This window comes from Salvelinus sp. IW2-2015, linkage group LG7 (genome assembly GCF_002910315.2).
Source record: "Salvelinus sp. IW2-2015 linkage group LG7, ASM291031v2, whole genome shotgun sequence".
NCBI classification, from domain to species: Eukaryota; Metazoa; Chordata; class Actinopteri; order Salmoniformes; family Salmonidae; genus Salvelinus; species Salvelinus sp. IW2-2015.
In genome coordinates, this window is record NC_036847.1 from 32982839 (window position 1) to 32988096 (window position 5258).

The 5258-nt window shown below is 44.8% G+C and overlaps 1 pseudogene; it reads right to left on the reverse strand.

The window, feature by feature from the left end:
• Positions 1 to 3894: 3894 nt before the first annotated feature.
• Positions 3895 to 5258, reverse strand: part of LOC111966151 (SRSF protein kinase 3-like) — an 18812-nt pseudogene continuing 17448 nt past the window's right edge.

A 5258-nucleotide genomic window follows, 5' to 3' on the forward strand; every position in this document is an offset into this window, starting at 1 on the left:
AACAATGTGTGATACAGCATAAGTGAAAWATTAGTAAACTATCCAAAAATCAGTCATTCATAATTGTTTAACATGTCCTTGGTTGGTATCTGTGGACATGCTTGTGATGCCACTGTCCACAGATTACTCTGCATGGTTGACCAGCGCTTGCTTGACCATCTTGTATCCTGCCCGATGACCTCTTTCTTGCGTYCCAATTTAACCGTAAGAGCTGAACAGATATAAGGAACAGATAAAGGGCTATTTGAGGAGCGCAACGAAAATAAGCCTTAGTGTGTTACTGTGTTAATCCTCAATAATTGTTTTATGTATATATCGATGTGATTAGGTCACCATCTGGTCAACTTTGTTCAAACTGAACTTCCGTGCCCCTAGGTAGCAACATAATCATACACTGAAGGCACAAAACACTAAGAACACCTTCCTCATATTGAATCTGTACCTCCCCCTTTTGCCCTCAGAACAGCCTCAATTCGTCGAGGCATGGACTCTACAAGGTGGGGATGTTTTTCAGCGGCAGGGACTGGRAGACTAGTCAGGATTGAGGGAAAGATGAATGTAGCAAAGTACAGAAAGATCCTTGATGAAAACCTGCTCCAGAGCACTCAGGACCTCAGACTGGGGCGAAGGTTCACCTTCCAACAGGACAACGACCCTAAGCACACAGCCAAGACAGCGCAGGAGTCTCTGAATGTCCTTGAGCCGCCCCAGCCAGAGTCCGAACTTGCAGACATGCAGGTGTTACCCCAAAAGAGACAACAGAAACAATATATTTTTATCWATACTTGATTTATTGGATGTKGTAAAAAAAAAACATTTTACCATTGGCACAGAGCACTGTCCAGCACAGCTGTGGAAAGGCTGAGCACTAGCTTTACATTTAAGCAAATCATACAAAACTTAAATAATATTTTACGTTGTACATTCATTATGCTTTACAGCATTGGAGACTGGTGGGAGGAGCTATAGGAGGATGGGCTCATTGTAATGGCTGGGATGGCTGGAATGGAATTAATGGAGCAGAGTCAAACATGTGGTTTCCATATGTATGATCTGTTTGAAACTGTTCCATTTATTCCATTCCAGCCATTACAATGAGCCAGTCCTCCTATAGCTCCTCCCACCAGTCTCCACTACTTTACAGATAATCAAATGTTCCATACATTTATAAGAAGAGATACATGTAGCCTTACTTAAAACTTCTTTGGGACTGGGGGGCAGTATTGAGGAGCTTGGATGAATAAGGTGCCCAGAGTAAACTGCTTGCTACTCATGCCCAGAAGCTAGAATATGCATATAATTAGTAGATTTGGATAGAAAACACTCTGAAGTTTCTAAAACTGTTTGAATGATGTCTGTGAGTATAACAGAACTCATATGGCAGGTAAAAACCTGAGAAAAAATCCAACCAGGAAGTGGGAAATCTGAGGTTTGTAGTTTTTCAAGTCATTGCCTATCCAATATACAGTGTCTATGGGGTCATTTTGCACTTCCTAACGCTTCCACTAGATGTCAACAGTCTCTAGAACCTTGTTTCAGGCTTCTGCTGTGAAGGGGGAGAGATTAAGAGCTGTTTGAGTCAGTCTGGCAGAATGCCATGAGCTCAGTCTGGCGCGTGGCCATGAGAGTTAGCTGCATTCCTTTTCATTTCTAAAGACAAAGGAATTGTCCGGTTGAAACATTATTGAAGATTTATGATAAAAACATCCTAAAGATTGATTCTATACATCGTTTGACATGTTTCTACGAACTGTAATAAGACTTGGGTTTGACTTTTCGTCCAACTAATAGTGTCCGCATTGAGCATTTGGATTACTGGCTAAACGCGCGCGGGAAAAAAGGAGGTATTTGTGACATAAATTAATGGACTTTATCGAACAAAACAAACATTTATTGTGAATCTTGGGATTCCGGGAGTCTGATGGCGTGATTTAATGATCATCAAAGGTAAGTGAATATTGTATAACAATATTTTCTGAGTTTGAGAACCTCTCCTTCTTTGAAAATCGCTGTATGTTTTTTTGTGACTTGGCGCTGACAAACATAATCGCAAGGTGTGCTTTCCGCGAAAGCCTTTTGAAATCAGACACTGTGGGCTGGATTAACGAGAGTTTTATGAAATATTACTTCACAGAGAACATGGGCAGTGGGGCTCTACGGGACTACTTATATCCTCCCCTAGTCTCAGCGACTGAGGCACTATTCGGTTGTTTCTGCATGGTCCAGCGTCAACTAAACATGTATCTCCTAACTTCTTATCAAGTTGGCTCCGGGGTTCTCCCATTGGGTCTTTCTATCAGGTCTCCAAGGGCCAGGCTCAGGAGCTAAGCCATGGGTCAGGAGACACTGGGCAGCATTGGCCCTCCTCTCGGGCTTGGAAGTCCAACATGCACAACAGAATCAGAGGGTAGGAGAACGCGGTGGTCTGAGATGGTGTTCCTCACCAGAACCTCATACAGAACCCGATACCGCGAGCACCCGCGATACGATTTTGTGGGTGGCATTACCTGGAGACTCGAGTGGGTGAGATGTACCAGGAGGAGGGAGGAAGAAAGAAGATGGTGAGAAGAGGAGCTGGGAGTGTAGGGAAAGGATAATGGGTAACAGAGGAGAGGGAGAGGAAAAGAGAGGAGTGAAACAGAGAGGAGGGGAGGATAAGAAGAGGAGGTGAAACAGAAGGAGGGAGGAAGAGAGAGAGGTGAAACATATGAGGGAGAGGAAAGATAGAGGGGAGTGTAGGAGGTGAGAACAGAGAGGAGGGTGGAGAAAAGAGAGGACGTGGAACAGAGGAGGGTGGGGAAGAGAGGAGGGGGAGGAAAGGAGAGAGGTGAAACAGAGAGGAGGGAGGAAGAGAGAGGGTGAAACAGAGAGGAGGAGAGGAAAGAGAGAGACGTGAAACAGAGAGGGGGGGAGAAGGAGAGAGGGTGAAACAGAGAGGAGAGAAGAGGTGAAACAGAGAGGAGGGAGAGAAGAGAGAGAAAGTGAAACAGAGAGGAGGGAGAAGAAAGAGAGAGGGTGAAACAGAGAGGAGGGAGAGGAAAGAGAGAGGGTGAAACTGAGAGGAGGGAGAGGAAAGAGAGGAGGGAGAGGAAAGAGAGAGGGGTGAAGGAGAGGAAAGAGAGAGGGTGAAACAGAGAGGAGGAGAGGAAAGAGAGCGGGTGAAACAGAGGAGGAGAGAGAAAGAGAGAGAGGTGAAACAGAGAGAAGAGAGAGGGTGAAACAGAGAAGAGGGAGAGGAAAGGAGAAAGAGGTGAAACAGAGAGGAGGGAAAGGAAAGAGAGAGGAGGGAGAGGAAGGAGAGAAGAGGTGAAACAGAAGGAGGAGATAAAGAGAGAAGAGGTGAAACAGAGAGGGGGAGAGGAAAGCGAGGGTGAAACAGAGAGGAAGGAGATGAAAGAGAGATGAGGTGAAACAGAGAGGGGGATAGTAAAGAGAGAGGGTGAAACAGAGAGGAGGGGAGGAAAGCGGGAGGGTGAAACAGAGAGGAAGGGAGGAAAGAGAGAAGAGGTGAAACAGAGAGGAGGAGAGGAAGAGAGAGGAGGGAGATGAAGGAGAGAAGAGCGTGAAACAGAGAGGAGGGATAGGAAAGAGAGAGGAGGGAGAGGAAAGAGAGAAGAGGTGAAACAGAAGAGGGAGATGAAAGAGAGAAGAGGTGAAACAGAGAGGGGGGATAGGAAAGAGAGAGGGTGAAACAGAGCGGAGAGGGAGGAAAGAGAGAGGGTGAAACTGAGAGAGGAGGAGGGGAAAGAGAGAGGTGAATAGAAGGAAGCTTTTTGACTCGGAGAGAAAAAGTATTTAATGTAATTTTGTCTTAAATTAAACACAATAATTCGTCACATCAAAGAGTCATTTCTCTAAGTTGGAATAATTTGACTGTTTTCAATGCAATGTCCTTCACTCACCTCTGCGATTGAAGTACTCCACTGAATATTTCCCAGACAAGGCTACTGCTGCTGGGATTTTGCCAAGGAGTTCAATTATATGAGCGATGTGGTCTGGAGGGAACAGAACCAAAATCCCACTGAATAAAACAACTAAGCAAAAGTCACAAAGTGGACACAATGTTGTCTCCATCGAATCCTGTGTCAATATTTTCACGCCTACCTTCCTCTAAGGAAAAGGTCTTCCCAGCTTTGGGCTCAAACAATGAATCTCCAGTGACCAACTCAAACGCCTAGAGTAAAAAGAAGAGAAGCTGAATGGCCAGGAACTATTCTGCAGCGGGGGGGGGGTGAACTGGAAGAGTAACTAAACAGTTAAATGATCCAAGTGAATCAGGTACCGGAGAGATCATGGTTGTTCTTCAGTGAAGCTGCAAACATATGCAGACTATAAGTGTTGTTGGTGATGGTGGTTGTATGGGGGTTTTATGGTGGTTGTTTGGTGGTTGTATGGTGGTTGTATAGTGGTTGTATAGTGGTTGTATGGGGGTTTTATGGTGGTTGTATAGTGGTTTTATGGTGGTTGTATAGTGGTTGTTTGGTGTTTTTATGGTGGTTGTATAGTGGTTGTATAGTGGTTGTATGGTGGTTGTATGGTGGTATATAGTGGTTGTATGGTGGTTGTATGGTGTTTGTATGGTGGTTGTATAGTGGTTGTTGTGGTTGTATGGTTGGTGTTGTGATATAGTGGTTGTATGGTGGTTGTATGGTGGTTGTATGGTGGTTGTATAGTGGTTGTATGTGGTTGTATAGTGGTTTTGTTGGTGGTTTTTGGTGGGTTGTATAGTGGTTTGTATGCGGTTGTATGCTGGTTGTATGGTGGTTGTATGGTGTGTATAGTGGTTGTATGGTGGTTGTATGGTGGTTGTATGGTGGTGGTATGGTGGTTTGTATGGTGGTTGCATGGATGTCTGACCTCTCTCACCAAGCAGGCTACACTCCAGATGTCTGCTGGTGGGCCGTAGTCAGAGCCAGTAGAACTCTAGTGAGCGGTACTGACAGGTCTGGATCTCCTCACAGAAGATGTTTGTACTGGAATGTCACACAAAGCAACGGCACAGAGTAAAATCAGTTCTGATCCCAGGGCAGTATTCCCACACTAGTCCCCTCTTATTTCGCAACCAACTACTGAGGTTCAGCAATGGCAACGGTTCATAAAGAATCGGAACAGTATGACGTCATGTTTTTAGCACGATCACAGAGTTTTTAAACTATAGTGTGCAACATGGTTCAATGTTTTAGCACGATCCACAGAGTTTTTTAACTATAGTGTGCAACATGGTTCAATGTTTTAGCACGATCCACAGAGTTTTTAAA